Source organism: Leptopilina boulardi, unplaced genomic scaffold (genome assembly GCF_019393585.1).
Source record: "Leptopilina boulardi isolate dan_hultmark-lab unplaced genomic scaffold, ZJU_Lbou_2.1 LbouV2_123, whole genome shotgun sequence".
In the NCBI taxonomy this organism is placed as follows: domain Eukaryota; kingdom Metazoa; phylum Arthropoda; class Insecta; order Hymenoptera; family Figitidae; genus Leptopilina; species Leptopilina boulardi.
In genome coordinates, this window is record NW_026137667.1 from 2,039,702 (window position 1) to 2,057,793 (window position 18,092).

Genomic DNA, 18,092 nt, shown 5'->3' on the forward strand with positions numbered 1-18,092 from the left:
TGTTTTTTTTTTTTTTATTTTGTTGTACAAACAATAATCCAATTTCATTTCCGCTTTTAGGAGATTTGCAATTTTCGAGTGCAGTTTACACTCAACTGTTGTTTCAATTTCATAACAAGATAACATTTTGCACAGACGACCAACTTTACAATATTTGAACGAGATGGGGAAAAGTTTACTTTGACATTGAAAATAGTCTTTTGTAAAAGCAGGTGCAAAAAACATGACAATAATAATAATAATAATAATAATAATAATATTAATAAACATAAAATAAGCTTGTTATTAACGATTTAATAAATAAATAATTATTATAATTAATAATTTATTTATATTATTATATAATTATTTAATTGTAATTTATATAACTGACAGCTTAATTATAAAGTAACGTTTATTAACTCATTTTTAAATACTTGCATTTATTTATTGATTTGGAGCTTATAAAATTGCGTGTGCGCTTTTCAGAAACGCTTTTGCCGACGCGTCATTAAGATTCATGTATGCCGCACGAGGAATTAAAAGACATTCCAAAGAAACGAGGTCAGGGAAGTATTATTGTCATCAGACTTCAATTAAACATACGTAACGTTATTACGTCTTTTTATCGGTTGTGAACAAAGTTTATCAAACGATGAACCTCGCAAGGTCGATTTTTATTCGACTCACATGTTTACACGTATATATATATAGGTATATATACATGTTAAATGTATCGAAAGCAAAAGTTATCTACTCACTTTGAATTATAATTCAGTGGCAGTTTATTTTTTGATAAAATTGAATTTTCTAACTTTTTTCAATATGGAATATAAGTGAATTAACACAAGAGAAAAAACGTATTTTTAATTTTTTTTATTCCTACAATATATTTTTCTATTAAATATTATTATTATTTATTAATATTAATTTATATTATTAATTCAAAATTCGTAAAGATTTTTTTTTAATCAGTAATTGTTTCCAAATGAAAAAATACTGAATACATAGTTTATTTTAGAAGCATGAAAAAAAATTATTGAGGAAAAATAACTTAAAATGTTGATATACATTTTAAACGACATATACCATTAAAAGGGTTGATAGTATAATAATGAGCAATTAAAAGTTTTCATAAATAAATTAAAATAAAAGCGTAATAATTAAAAGTAGAAAATAACAATGCAAATGGGAAGGAACAATCGCACTTAAATCTTTACGTTCGCCTGTGTTTTACATTCAGATTGTAGGAAAGAGAGTGTGAGAGAGAGAGAGAAAGAGAGCGAACATAAAAAGTCGTGAATTTCTACTAGAGCATTTTCACTAAACAAATCTTTTCTATTCACGTGATGGAGATGAAAAAAAACACGAGAATGTAAATTAAAATCCTTTTTTTTACATATCCTATCTAAAAAATTTCCTATATATAAACAATTTATATATTCTCTAGAATTAGTAAAAATTTTAACTAATTTAAAAGTAGTGATTTACTTTTTGCTTTTGAATTAGTAAAATTTAATAGTAAAACAAATTTTTTAGTTTCGAATTAGTAAAATTTAATTAGTAGTAAAAAATGTTTATTATCGAATTGTGTAAAATTTAACTAATTCAAAAGCAAAAAGTCACTAATTCAAATTTAAAATTATTACTAATTCAGAATTAGACAGTAATAATATTCAGTCTAAAGAAAACTGTGATAGTATTCAAAAGTTATTTATCTTTCAAAAAACCGAAAAATATATTCATATTTAATAAGTGATTGTCTGAGCAGAGAAGAAAATTTAAGGAAACACATTAATATAAAGTGAGACATTTTTTAATGAAATATTTAAAAAGGAATAATGCTTAAAAATGCTAATCAATCATAAGTTATAGAATAAGATTGTATAGATTCACATTGTTAATTTATGACTAATGAGTGAAATTGAAACGATAATTTATTGAAATGTCTGGTAAGCATTGGGAATTTAACAAGATAGAGAGAGGAGTTGAGTTTTCGATTCTCGTCAGTCTTTCCCATATTCGATTTCCAATAAGAATGGTAATCCAACTTATAACTGTCTGTTAGATATCTTCCACTTTGTAGAAAAGAGAGAGAGAGAGAGAAAGAAAGGTTTTAGAATTCATCCAAGATGGATGCTGTGTGACGAGATGCAAATAAAGAATTAATTCTCAATTTTCAAGGCGGGAATTTTTTTTTAACCCCTTATAACAATCTAAAGTAGTCGAAACACACTTACGAGAGAGAAAGAGAGAGAGAGAGAGTATGAGAGGACCAACCAAGGATAAACGCTTATTAAATTAGTCTAACGAACCTAATATCTTAATTAAGTGAAGGAGATGCCCTTTACCTCCCACCCGCACATCTTCCATCACTTTGCAAGAGATCCTTAATCTTTGTGTACCGTCGAGAGATCACTTCAGCCTAATGACAATAATGAAAATCGACAACCCGCGGAATCAACCAACTTGATAACACAATATCCGCACACAAGCAGAGAGAGAGAGAGAGATCATTTTCATTTCCCTAACTCAAGGTTTGAGATAAATTCCATTTTAATTAACTTAGTTATCGCACTGGAAACACTCTAAATTGGATCAAATAACAGTTAATTAAATGCTAAAAATATGTTATTAAAGCGGTGCAAAATTTACAATGCGCGAGCCCTGTTTGCATCTGATTATATAACAAGTTCAAAGTATAATGCTAAATATGTTTAGAAAATCGAGAGATTTTTATTTTTCACAAATGCATTTTCTTAACTTTTCAAAAAATTATAATTTTTTACTATCATTATAAAATATGAGAAATTAATTAATTTTTCTATGTAACATTTTTCAATAAAAATATAATTTGTTTTTTAACTGAAATTAAGTTAACGGTAAATAGAGTTCTGAATTTTTCTAGACGAAACAATTTTCAAAGTTGAAATTTATTAAAATTTTAACTAATTTGTTGTGAAAATATTTTAATGAAAGTAAATTAAATAGAGAATTTTTTAAAATTAATTTCAACCTTACTAATTTTGAAGCTATTCATTAATTAAAGTTGATTAAACTTTTTTTTAACTAATTTAGATTTTTTTTTAATTTTTAATAATCCAATAAACTTTTACGGATAAAAAAAATTAATTTCTAAAAGAAAATAAAAACTAAGAGTTACTTTAGTTAATATCATAAAAAAGTGATAAAATTTAAAACGAAAATACCTAAAAATTGAAATTAAATTCAAAAAGTGATTTTTTGTCATCGGTTTTGGAAATTTTTTATAAAACCAATCTCTACTTGATAAATATGGGGAATTTTTTTCCTTCTATAATGAGGAATAATTTATCATTTATCAATATGAAAAAAAAATTCTTTTTTTAAACTTAAATTTCAATTTTTTTGAAGATATTTTCGATCAAATGGGGCGTGATTTTTTTTATCACATAATTCAGAAATTGCAAGTTTCCAAAATTAATTTTTTTGTAATTTTTTAAAGAATCAAAAATATTCTGAAAAAAATCGAAAGAAAATTGACTTTTCCCAAAAGTAACCAAACAGTTCTTAAAATAATAGAAAGACGGAAAAAAGAAGAACAAAAAACAAAACTCAAAATTTCGCATCACCGATATAATAATACATTAAAATAATAGAAAAGACTTGTTCAAAAACATGGGGTATTGAATTTACAGTAAGAAATGTAGAGATATATATATATATATATATATATATATATATATATATATATATATAAGAAGGTTAATTGTATACAATGCAAATGTAGCATTGTACAAGACCTTCTTGCCAGGGTAACTTCTTGCCCTGAAGCCAGACCGTTTTCCAAGCGATAGAAAATTAACCCATACAAGCGGCTCTTAGCTGTCCGCTTTGGGGGCGAGAACTCAAGAGCATGATCGCACTAATTATGCAAACGTAGGCGTTGCAATACTGTGCCATGCAAATGTCTAGCTCCGGGTAGCATCGACCCCAGAAGTTGAAACGACGAAAACCGTATGTCCACGTACATATAACAAACACGACGACACATTTGCCACGATAAACTTTGTTTTCAAGAGTATGACTCAGAACAAAAACTAAGAAAACGGATATATACGATGCAATATGGAAAAAATTAACAAAAGTGGGTCGTACCACGTAAGTGCTAAACCACAATCGGGGAGACACACATACGATACAGTAGGAACCGGACGACAACATAATGTAACAACCCACATAATACATTTAACCTAACCTTCACTTACAAACTTAGCTGTCCATACTTATACCCCATCAATATATCCAACTTTTTTTTTTTTATCTCAAAACAATAAATACATCATTAAAAATAAAATAATTCACAAACAAATTTTCCCAAAAAATATAAATCATATTTTCAAATTCTTTCTGCAATTCACATATTTTCGATCTAAAAAAGATGCCACAAATATTTATTTTGGATTTGAATAAAAAAAAAAAAAAAATAGGTAGGAATCTACAATACCGATATTTCAAAAAAATTTTGTTTTCGCATCGGTCTGTTATCAGATTGAAAATTCATAAAGAAATTCGGTTAAGAATAATAAAAATTCGAGCCTGATCAGGCCCCCATCTGGGCCCTGGCAAAATTTCTACACGGGAAATAAATTAGGATAATAAAATTCTGTCCAATTAAAATTCGAACAAATTCATTTTTAAAGCTTCATCTACGAATGAATAAAAAAAATTCAATCTCTTATCCTTGCAAAATACAAATTTGTCCTAAATGGTTAAAAAAGAAAAACAAGTGTCCCACGTGTTTATGCGTCCCCCTCTCTTATGCCTCCCCATACGGGAAATATGTCGTTTTTGTGCCTCTTATCGCACCATTAATCTTTCTGATCTACGATCTTTCTCTCTTTCTCTCTGCCTGCAACCTTATTTACCAATAAAAATGACATTGAAAGGTGCCTCTTGGTATTTCCTGACATTTAACAAGACTCATTTACTCATTTGAGTATTAAGAGAATTGAATACACGATATTTTAATCAAGATATCAAAAAGATTATCTTAATTTCCTTTTTTTTCCCCTTAATGATTATTTATTTCTTTTTGATTTCGATATTTTTAATTTGAGAGACAAAAAAAAGGCGGTAAACTTTCATCTTCTCGTTATTGAAAAGTGTAATAAAAATTTATATTACCAACTAATTTGGGATTAGATTAATTTTCAGTTAATTAACATTACTATATGATGATGTGTTAATTAAAATTAGCACACTGATAATTTATTCTAATTAAAATTAAGTGATTTAGTAAATTTATTCTTAAATGGATAGATAAATTAAGATCTTTTTTTGAAAAAAATAGAAAGGAAACATTTCTTTTAGATATCCATTATTAGTTGTTATATAAAAACATTTACAAGTTTTAAACAACTTTTATGTGTGGAATTTTTTTTTTCTCCAAATTTTGAACATAAATACCATTACATTAAAGATGAAAATTACCAGAGGGTTGTCAAAAAGTACGTAAATTACGATAAATTGTAACTATAATAAATTATTATTAAAAGCATAAAATATGCATAAAATCGTTTATCGATTAGAACGACTATTTACTGAGTCATATACCCACTTGAAGGTATAAGTTCACATTTATATAAAAACAATTTTTACCCCATTAAATCCAAATATTTCAAAAATCAATTATTCGCAAATATATTTAAAAACGGTGTTCTTTTTGTCTGCCAAAAGTAAATTTTCAGAAATTCGTTCCAAAATCGGGAAAAAAAAAATGTGTTGCGGTATGAAGTTTGTTCAAGATGTGGAAATGGGTTGAAAATTTATTTTTTTTTCGGGACTCGAGGCACGCCTTTGGAAAATCATGCTTACAGAGTTGATCGAGTGAAAAAAGGCATTGGTCGGAAATTACTATCACTTCCGCGTGAATCGTTGGAACTAGACCCAGTAAGTAAGGATAGAGACTGGCATATAAAACGTGAGACTATAGGACACACATAGAGAGACACACGCTTATGGGCAGAATGCTGAAGAGCAAAGAGACTATCTCCACGTAAGTGTAACTACGTGAATAGAAGGGACGAAGTATGCATTATTTATCGAAGTACACGTGTCCCACCCGGTTTCGCTAACTAAAGTACACCACTGTATATAAATATATATCTATATACATATAAAGAGAATAAACCAGTCTTGAAACTTAAATTGGAAAAACAGAGTACATACAAGAACATTGTTTCGATATATATCGAATAGAGAGAGAGAGAAAAAGAGAGGAGAGAGTGTCAGGCTAAAAAAAGAATGCTAACTGCTCTATTAAGGCAAACTACATCATAAATTGTAATCAGACAGTTTGACTGACCAATCAGCGTAACGTCCTATCAAATCAAACAGAATCATCACACTTATTCAGTTTAACTTTTTACATACCACTAAATCGTTATTTACTGCATTTTAAATTGTTAAAAAAAACATTCTCAATCCGACAATTATCTCGTTTCTGTTTCTTAATTAACAATTTAAATTTCAATGAATTATTAATTTAAATCGTACTGTAAAGACTATATAAATAATTATCGATAATATTCATAAATAAATGATATTCAAGAATTTTTTTTTATCGCATTTTCTTCTATTTACAATGAAAAGAAATTTATTTTATACAAATAATCAGAGTATTATCAAATAAATATTTAACAAATAATTTTTACAAATTAATTTTGAAACCAAATAATTGAATTAAATAAACTATTGAAGCCAATAATTTCTCTATTTGAAACAAATACCATAATTATTTAATATAAATAAATATTTATTTGATAATAGTCAAACAACCGATTATTGGAATAAAATAAATTTTTTTTATTATTAACACCAAAATTTAATTGTCAGTACTTACATATATATATACGAGAGGCTCTTTTGTATCAGGTCCGTTTATGCTGTAAATAAATAAAAAAATAATATGTAATAAATAATAATATAATATAATAATATGTCTAAAAAAAATGAGAGACAAAATAAAAAATGTAAAACAGTGAATTTCTCCCAAGTGTTTAATTGAAAAGTAAATAAATGAAGGTTACTCGATTGTTAAGAATTGTAAAAAAAAGGGCAAAAAATAAACAAAAAAAAAAAAAATAAAATAAAACCAAAATGAGTCACTTTGCCGCACGGTATACGCGCGCAGTGAGTGAGGTGGTGTAGTGTGGACTTTTGAAAACAAATTAGTACGATTCTTTAGTCAAACGCCACTGCAAACTCAACTCGTTAATTCGGTGCGAACGAGAGCGTTATAAAAAAAACGCTTTAAAGCTCTTAACAAGTACCACGTGTTGAAGGTTTACCCGGACATACATATATTTATATGAACGAGATTCGAAATTGAATTAAAAAAATGTCTCACTTTCATTTTACTTTTCAAGTTGTGGAGAATAAAAAAAAGTTCTTGAATCCGCATTCACAGTGTGTTTATTATAAATTTTTTATTCACGCTTGTGTCGTTTGTATACTCAAAATCCCTTGAATAGTCTCTTTTTTTCCATCCAAAAAGATACAAAAACCAAATTTTATTAAAAGAATTTTTTTTTTAAATTTAATGGCAAAAAATGTCTAATAATGCAGTAAATACATAAAAAAAACAAATTAATAATAAAAATTTATAATTTTTAAAACAGAAAAAATTGAATATTTTCAGAGTCTCTTTTTTTTTGCCCCTCTCATTGAAATGTAATATAATGCAGAAACTGTAAATTTAAACATTTATAGACACCCATTATTCTTAAATAGAAAATTGAAACATAAATATAAAGCATGTGTATAAAAGTCGAATTTATAAGAGTTGACAGTGAAAAATTTATATACGTCATAAAAAAAAAATTTTCACATACTTTTTTTGTGCTGTACATCGATTATTAGGTTTTACAGCTTAAATTCTTTTATGCGCGACTTTATTAAAGTTTATTATTTTCACGCGAATAAGGTTTAAAATATATATATATATATATTTTTTTTTACCCCGTTTGCCATTAAATATCAATTAATTAATAATTTTTCTACAAAATGTAAAAGAAATTTTTTTTTACAAAAAAATTTGCAATAACCTTTTTTTTTGCATTGACCAAAATTAATTTACGGTGAAAATTAACTTTTTGGAGGAAAAAATGATGGGAAAATCGATAGTGATGTTTATGCAGTAGTTTAAAATCCAATATGGCGGATCCAATATGGCGACAAAAATTTTTAAAAATTGTTTACATACGCTTGAAACTTGTTAGTTGGGGGTTTTCGGGATCGCTGATTACGAATTTGATGTCAGATTTTTAAAATTCAAAATGGCGGATCCAATATGGTGGGTTTTTTTTTAAAATGATTGAATTTGCTCGAAACTTGTTCTTCGGGGGTTTTCGGAGTCGCTGATTACGAATTTGACATCAGATTCGTAATCAGCAAGTCCAAAAGCTCCTGACTAACAAGTTTTCAGCAAATTCAATAAATTTTTAATAAAAATTCCGCCATATTGGATCCGACATTTTGAATTTCGAAAATCTGACTTTGTATCCGTAATCAGCGTTTGTAACAAAAAAGTAGAAAACAATTTTTTGCTTGTAAAACATTTTTCCCAGACGAGATAATTCTTAAATAAAAATCCATACCGACAAACATAAAAAAAGTTTTGTTTATAAGTGATTGATTTATCTGTGAAGTTCATAAAAAAAAGTAGATAAATTGGATAAAATAATAAACATTAATAATTACAAAAATCAAAGCATAAATATATGTTAATATCACTCTGTCTACACATTTATAGGAAAATTATTATCTCTTCGATAACTTTCTCTCTCTCTCTCTTTCTATATATATATAAAACACATAGCAAACATCAACCGGTATATATGCGATAACGTAACGAGTTATTTTCATCAGATTTATTAGTAAACTAATAACTCAGATCGATTTCCTATAACAGACAGACATAAAAAAAGAGAGAGGGAGAGAGTAAAAAAAAGGAGGCGAGTATACGTGAAAATATTGTGCGATATATATAGGAAATTTTGTGATATATTAATTTATGATGGCATATGAAATATAATAATTTATAGTCCATTAACATTTAAAACACAACTTTAAGCTGCCAAATGAAACGTTCAATTCTCTATACTATATAAGCGGGAAATAGAGAAAGAGAGAAAAAGCAAACAAAAATGTTTCAAACAACCCTTGCTGTGAATTTCCCGAGCGCATTCTAATAATTTCATCCCCGTTGAAGTTAAAGTTCTCCGAAAGTGCGAGAGAGGTCAGTTCGCTCGTTTGTGATCGAGGATATCGTGGAAAACATGAAGATCCAATTTTCCCCCGCACAGAAAATAGAGAATGTTCGTATCAAGCGTATATATATATAGTAAATACATATAGCTCACCAGACTGAAATACTTGCGCTCTTTACGAGCCGGTGGTTGCACGACTGTCTGGCCAAAGAGAAAGAGAGTGAGAGACGAGGGAAATCGATGTCTCGGAAAAAGGGATGATTGACAAACATTGCCAATGATTAGAGTAATAAAGTAAAATTTCAACCTCGCGAGGATTTGTGTATAAAATTATAGAAAATCGCTTTTGGTTTTGAAATTTATATATATATATATGGATTGTATACCACATTTGGCAGTTTAGGGATGCAATAGTGCATGCTTTAAACATGCACAATATAACCCGGTGGCTTTATAGCCGCACGTATGTGCGACGGATGGCCGTTCCATCAAAAATAAATTAACATTTCATGTGACAGTTGCGAGTACTTTGGGGCCAACAACAACTGAGAAATTAATGTTGCAGTTGCAAAATTAAGCCGTATAGTTCGATCCAAATCTAAAGATGCTGAAAACATTTTGGGGCGTTGGTAGCACTGACGTGTGTATATTTTGCAACGCCCTGTACCTTATATATTTTTTTTTTATAAAACTTTTCCGAATTTCTTCTTAAAATCTTTTTTTTACTTCTAAAATTTCGGAATTTTTGAATTAGTATTTAACAAAAAGTGAATCACTAATTATTTAAGTTTTACAAATTCAGAGAGTATCAGAATTTTGATCGATAAGAATTTAAAAATATAAACGAAATGTAAAAAAAAATACATCATTTGCATTTTTATTATTTAAAGAAAAAAGCCATTTTCCCAACGAAACCTTTTTGAAATTGAATTCTGATAAAAGAATAACATTTAACCTGATTCGAAGAAGACAGAGAGAGTATATTGGTTTGTGATAAAAATATTGCTTCAGAAAATAACTTTACCCCCAATTATCGAAGCAATTTTCTCCTATTTGGTCAAGGAATGTACCGGATTTTTATACTTCTTTATTTTCGCAAATATAGGATAAAATTACTAAAAATCAGTTCTCATCAAAAAATAAAGAAAACTTTCTCGAAATTATGTATTATAAAAAAAAGTGGACTGAAATCATATTTTCAAAGACAGATAAAATATACTTTCATATACACAGAGAGGAAGAGAGAGAGAGAAAGAAGAAAATATTCTTTTTCGTTCTGTTAAAATGTCAATACCATGAAGGGATAAAGTTCCCACAATCTGTTGCTCTTATTATCAGGCAAAAAAAAAAAAAAAAAAAAAACTCTCACATATGAGATGAAAATGTCGAAAGTATGTTTTTACAGTCATAAATTATTACCATAAAGCATATGCTACGGATCAATATATAAAAATTCGACTCTTCTTTTTAGAAGAGAAAATAAATTCATAAGAAGAAGAAAAGGGTTCAAAATCGTCATGGTTGGAAAAAGATTAAGGGGATGGGTGTTATATGTTTAGAAGCGGGTAAAAGCGGTTTTTGTACCCTTTACGCGAACGCGCCCCATTAATGTCAGTAGGTCCTTGAAAAAAAACCGTCCTAAAAAATTTCCATGTTATTTGAATTATTACATACGCGATAACCTTGATTATAATATTGTACACATTATTTCCACGGGTCCATGCTGTCACTATAATTACCCAGAAAGGGAGGGGGAGTTTTACCAATTGTATTTTAATTTTATCTCTCAACGCAACAAACAAAAGGGGCATTTATCTTTAAAATCGCTTTTTTCAATCCCAGTGAGTAGCAGAGAGTAGTACTATTAGTCGCGAGCAAACGGATTAATGTAGAAACGATATCGCGATCGTTAAAATTACAATATCGCAAATGCAAAAAAGGTCGCTCGTGCAATGGTGGATTACAAATGTACGTGTGGACAAATTATACCCGATTATATAATGTTTCAAACTCTCTCGGAGCTATAAAATACTGTTCTTTTTTTTTTATTTTTTTTTTTGGTATTTATATCTCAACTAATTTCGAGGAAGTAATTATTTTTTGTAATTTATTGGAGAGGTGCATTAATATCCCATAAAATACATGAGAATTTTTATTTGACGGAATTTCAATTCGAAAAATAATTAATTTTATTCTACCTTCTAATGGAATTCCAAATATAAAATATTCTAATGTCTTTGTGATTGGCGGAAAATCATTTTACTCTAAAACTGAATTAGTCAAATTTATTTTGAATTTGTTTAATTGAATTTAAATTTTCATTTTAATAGAATTATTAGGTCGAGGAATTTTTATTTAAATTCGTATTTTTCGAATAGGAATTTAAAAAATAGCGCCAAAATCTGTTTTTTGGTTATGTCTATTCGGTCACTTGCAATTTCGGTCAAATGAAAATTCTCCGTTTTAACAATTCGGACAAATAAAAATTCGGTGAAATAATTCGGCTAATTCTATTTTTTTTTTTTTGAAACAAATGAATGTTATAGGCTATTTTCTTTTAATGGCATTTTATAGAGACATAATAGAATTAGGCCCAAATCGATCGATAATTTCAAATAAAAATGCAAATTTTCGTAAAGTCGTGTGAATAAAAATAAAAAAAGAAATAGAAGACTACATTTTAATCTTTCGCGAGGCAATTTGTCAAGGCAATATATTTTACCACAACGTAGATCTCTGGCTATAAAATCGTAGTGAATTGCATATAATAAAAAAAAGAAAGAAAGAAAGAGAGAGAGAGAGAAAAAAAAAGGAAAAAGTTGTTTACCGAGAACGCATAACTTTCGCATGATATCTCGTCTTCCATGCATTTGGAGATACAATTTATGACATCCATTCTCTCCATTTTCTCAGAGTGGAGTGTCGCTTCCCCGGCGCGTATAGCTGGTGGAGTTTCTCGTCCTTAAATTATATTTACCATACTCGCAACGTATCATACTCACTTTAACATATTTACGTGTCTCTGACGAGTGTATTAAATCGATATCTTTTGCACAAGCTACTTTCTGCGACGAATCGGTTTCTGTCAAAACTCTCCTCCTCCTCTTTCTATCCCCCTTTTTTTCATCTCAATTTTTATTTATTTTTTTTTTCATCTATAATTTTCTAAGTCCAATGACGCGCCATGGGCGCCAGGTGTTCTATCCAACCAAGGCCATTTATGGTTTTATGTCGACTGCTGCTATAAAGGAATCCCTATTTTTCGGCTGCTTCTTTTCCAACATTCATACCATACACACCCCGCGGGAGAAAAAGGGAATCGAATAATGGACGATCTTCCGTGCCCACGCGCTTATTTATTCAGGTTGCTCGTGCCTCCTTCTTTTTTTTTTTTTGCCTCAACAACAATTTCTAAGTCACAAATCAAATATTTCTCTCTATTGTAAAATTCATTTCTCCTATTCGAATTTACTTTATATTTTAACTACTACTTTTTTGTAAATAGTTCAGAAATCGATAACTTAATATTAAAAAAAAAAATTATTGAACAGATTTTCAAAAAAAATGGCCCCCTTTCCATCAAATATTAAAATACGCCTCTTGGAAACAATAGCTTCAATTTGATCGATGGAACATTTTTTGTTTTCACCGATATAAGCCGATTAAAATTCCCTTTAGAATTTCAATGACGCTTCTAGTCGATAAAAGCGTCGTCGCGCTCGATTTAAAAAAAATGACTGATACATTTTTTTTTCCTCTCTTCGTACATATAGAGGGGGGAGGGAAAAAATACAGAGAGAGAGAGAGAGAGAGGAAAAAATGTATCAGTCATATTATATAAATAAAAGAAAAGAGTTTATTGTTCAGTCATCCTTGTCGTGTATTTTATTCATTGTAAATAGTATTTTTTTTCTTTTTTTTTTTTTTGATATATATGTGGATAAAAGAGAGGAGTACATAAGTTTTCAGTACTTAGGACTGTGGTTACATTGACACCTCAGTAGATTATATCAGACTTGATTTAAACCGGTTCAGATATAAAATGACATAAAAGCCTTTTGGTGGAGTCATGCTTATATGAATCGAGCCAGTCTTTTCTGAGCCGTCATAAATCAATTGTTAGGTTTCTTTTGTCGGTTAAGTATTCACGAGACCCTAAAAATCGTATTCTTCTCGCAGTTAAAAATACTTTACTGACAAATTGTCTTCATTATTATTAAGAGAAAAAAAGAAAACAAAAATTCTCTTTCACATATTTAATAATACCCATTTTTTTTCTTCAAGTCTTTTAAACTATCATTAACATCTTTTTATATTCGACCATTTCAAAATGTAATAATTTTTTAAATTACAAGGCACAAATTAACACAATTTTCATTATGTATTAAATACCAATATTAAAAAAAAATCAATTTTTTTAACCAAATTTTAATTCAACCAATTTTGCTTTTGACTCGATTTTAATTCAACAGAATTTTCATTTAACCAAATTTTCATTCAACCAATTTTGCTTTTGACTCGATTTTAATTTAACAGAATTTTCATTTAACCAAATTTTTATTTAACAGAATTTTTATTTAACCTAATTTCCATTTAACCGAATTTTGTTTTGACTCAATTTTAACGTAACAAAATTTGGTTAAATGGAAATTTGGTTAAATAAAAATTATGTTAAATGAAAATTTGGTTAAATGAAAATTCTGTTAAATTAAAATTTGGTTAAATGAAAATTCTGTTAAATTAAAATCGAGTCGAAAGCAAATTTGGTTAAATGGAAATTCAGCTAAATTAAAATTTATTCAACTGAAAATTGTATTAAATTCAAATTTAATCAAATGAAAATTATGTTAAGTTCTCTTTTGGTTAAATAAAAATTCTTTCAAATGCAAATTAGAGCAAATAAAAATTTTGTTAAATGAAAATTTGGTCAAATGCAAATTTGGCCAAATACAAATTTAGTTAAATAAAAAGTGTTCAAAAAAAAAATTTGTTCAAATAAAAATTCTGTTAATTAAAAATTAATAAAAAGCAATTTGGGTTAAATTTAAATTTAATTATAGGTAAATGATAATTTCGGATCTAATGATAATTCTCTTAAATGGTCATTTGGCGGAATAAAAATTTGATCAAGTTTGCGATAAAAATTTGTTTAAATTAAATAATAAAAATTCGGTTATTTATTGTTAGATTAAAATTTGGCTGAATGAAAATTTTATCCAACCAAATTAAAAATTGTTTGAATAAAAAATAGATTCACTAAAAAAATAATATTTTTCCTTCTCTTCCTATTGAACAGAATGAATTCACCACATTTGAATTTTATAATCTCTTTTTTGTTATAATCGATATTTAAAAAAAAGTATCCCTTGTGTTTAAGATTGTCAAGTGGGCTTTTGTTTTTGATTAAGGCCTGTTAAGTAGTCCATTGTTTCCCCATTATTTGAGGTTATTAAGAACCCTTTTGTTTCTACCATATCCATTTTCATCAAGGAATTAATCAATGTCATCTAGATGTATATATATACATATATACCGAAAATGTACAATTTATATATTAATGGTAGAAAGGAAATGGTAAGCCACTACTATTCAATTTTCTTGTCATCAAGAATTTGTGCTAAACGTTGCATGTAATGAGATCTAAACCAATGAGAGAAAGCGAGAGAGAGAGAGTGAGAGAGAGAACTATTTTATCTCATTGCTCATATAGACAGTTTTACACGTTAATCAATTTCCGAGTGAATCGGGATGACAGGTCTTGTGATAAAGGCGGAATCGATTTCATGCTCTTCTTGGGATTTACTTCAACTCGAATCGGAGCAGATGTCTGCAAAGATACTATTTCGAGTTCACTGGTATTAAAGTTAAAACAAATCTTCGAGTCGAATTAACAAATCGCATGTGACAACTGAATTCCTATTTATTTTCCAATTACTACTTTTGATCGGGTGACAATTTCTTCTTGGCAAAAAAAAAAAAAAAAAAATGTATACAGAAAATTTTTCTATCTCAAATGTTTTATTTTTTTTTTTTTTATGTATTTTTTTGCCTTCCATCTTCCTTTACTGGTCTCTCTTTCGTTATGGATATCTCCTGTCTTTATGGACTTTTCTTCCTTTATGGATTTTCTCTTTCCTTTATGGATTTATTTGAGTCTACCCTCTATGAGCTTTAAAAATACACGATTTTTTTGAATATTTCTTACATAATGATCGTTGGAAAAAAATGTTTCAAAAAAAAAACGAATATAATCCAGTTTATGAAACTCAAAGAGAAGTGGAGGGGGATTGTATTCCGAGAGAGTTGCTTTTACAACAACTCGGATCAACTTCGAAAAAGCTTTTGGATTAAACATAGTTTGAACGGAAAGTGTAAACTTTCATAACGTGCGTCTGGCGCGAGATAACATGGGGAAGTCAACGTTGATATTAAATGAGGCAATTATAGTATTAAGCGAAGCATACATTTGGGAACAGAGCAATTTGTAAGAAAGGATGTTTCCTCTCTTGACGAAGTCTCCGACTAAGAAAACCCCCCCGAGTCACAAAATGTTATTCCAAAATTTGATCAAGTTTAGAGATATAGTTTGAAAGAGGAAAAAAAAAAAAGCTGGCAAAAAAAAAACCTGGCAAAAGGTTATACTCGCTGGTTGAAAAGCCTTGTAGATTCAAGCCCCAGAAACGACACACAACGACGACTAACCTTGATTCCAACGAATGATACGAATCTTCATGTATTATACGTTTCTCGCTAAAGATACGAATCTTAAATGTAACGTTCTGTATTCGCACAATGCCAACGTAAAACCGAACAAAGAATTCAAGAAGGAAAAAAAAAGACGTATATACAATGGCTATTTTACCTGGTGGAACATACAAAAAAACAGGTAACAATGATTTGCGGATAATTTGCCATCATCAAGTGCGGTGTAAGTCACTTTTTGTGGTCTGCATATAGAAAAACGAATTGTTAAATCTAATTGGCAACTGTTAATGTAGAACTAACAAATCTTGAAACAAATTTTATTCTCAAGTTTTATTTGTTAAATTTTAAATTATTGGACGAACAAACCCAATTTTTAAGAGTAACAAATTTTGTTGCAGCAACAAACCAAATTTGTGAGGTCAATTATTATTCTTTTGCTACCAATATTTTCAAAACTAATTCAATTTGTCTACGTAGACAAGAGGAAGCATCAAATAGAGAGTGAGTGAGAGAGAGAAGATACCTATGGAAATTTCCAGTTATTTGAATCTGAATTCTAGTTGAAATAATTTAACTCAACTTTCAGGTTAATGCTCAGCGAAGCGTGATTTGCAGTTAGAAGATTTAAATTGCAACTGAATTACGGAACTTTATGAAATGTAGTGGTTGGTAGAGAGAGAGAGAGACAGAAAGATGAGTGAGTGTGGGTGGATGATAAAAAAAAATAAAAAAAAAAAGTCCGGGATAAAATGATTTCAGTTCTCGATGGAAAAACAGGTATTTAGAGTTTCACAGATTTTCAAGCGATACACGTTGGTAAAGCGCATCACTGATTTCGCTCTTCGTTTTGCATTTACATCGGTGACGTTAAATTCCGTTTTCCCTGGGGTAAACGCTTCTGCGGGAATTTCGTTTCGGTTCCTAAACAATGATAGCAGCTTTTCAACGCTTTTCAGACGATTCATTGATACGGATGTTTCGATTCTTCAATTTCTCTTTCTCTCTCTCTCTCTCTTTCTATTCTCGAAAATAACAAATACCAACAAAAAAACAAATAACATTCATATTATTTTTCATGAAATTTAATTCTAAGGCTTTTAATTGAAATTGTACTCAATCGTTGTCACGAAAAAAATTTGTTTAAACAATAAATTTTTTTATTTGTAGCAATTATATCTTTAAATGTACAAGTTGAGATTTTTCACTTTTTTGAAAATCTATTTATACATTTTGCTATTGAAAACAATAATTGTTTTTACAAAAGCAAAAATGGGAAATTATTTTTTTTGAAAAATATTTTCCATCCAAATAATACCTTGAGAAATACTTTTTAAGGTATTATGTGGACGTTTTTAAAAATGATTTGATATTTTTGGTGGCATGAAAAATAATTGAGCGTCGACGCCAACTTCAGGGAGGTTTAATATATAATCTTTAATAACAAAATTAAATATGCAAAAAATTCTTCCATTACATATAGTTAACTTAAAAGTATAAAACTGAGTTAAATTTTTATATAAAGATACTTTTTAAATTAACAGTGTATTCAATAAAATTTTTTAAAATATTTTCACTCATAAATAAATATCTTCAATTATTAGATTGAATTTATCTTCAAATATTGTTAAACAAAAAATCAATAAAAAGGAGAAAAAAATCTTTTTTTTTCATACATTATAACAGAAAGAGAGAGAGATATATATAAGTAAATTTCAACATAAAAGAAAATTTGAAAAACCGTTTTCCAGGAAATGAAATTTGACAAAATCATATCAGGAAAAGTTGACTGTATATGTGTGTGTGTGGAGAAATTATGGAAATAAATTTAAAATAGAGAATATAAGAGAAATCCGATCGGAAAAAAGGCTCTTCTTGCCAATGTATGGCGCACAATACGTTAATAATAAAACGCGTTAAAATTCGGAGCGCATCCGAGGGAAGTTGGGATTACGGGAAAATCCGCGTTTGCTCCTCTCTCTCTCTCTTTTTCTCTCTCTGTGTGTGTATGTATGCGAGAGCAGAAAAGTGAGTGAGTGCGTCCATGGAATAATGACGTACTTATATGAATGCCAAATCGATGCTGTGATGAAAAGCTTCAGTCGGAAGCGCGCAAAACTCGATAGGCCGCAAATAACCATACTCGGAAACTTTCACAAA

General features: G+C 28.8%; 1 protein-coding gene across 2 annotated transcripts in view; it reads right to left on the minus strand.

Annotated features, from left to right (window-relative positions):
• Positions 1–18,092, minus strand: part of LOC127288445 (uncharacterized) — a 285,559-nt gene that overhangs the window by 263,810 nt on the left and 3,657 nt on the right. The window contains exon 2 of one of the 2 annotated variants that reach the window (XM_051315896.1): positions 6,863–6,905. The exons of the other annotated variant lie outside the window; for it this stretch is intronic. The gene's annotated coding sequence lies outside the window, so the exon portion shown is untranslated. The remainder of the gene's footprint in view (positions 1–6,862; positions 6,906–18,092) is intronic. 2 annotated transcript variants of the gene reach the window in all.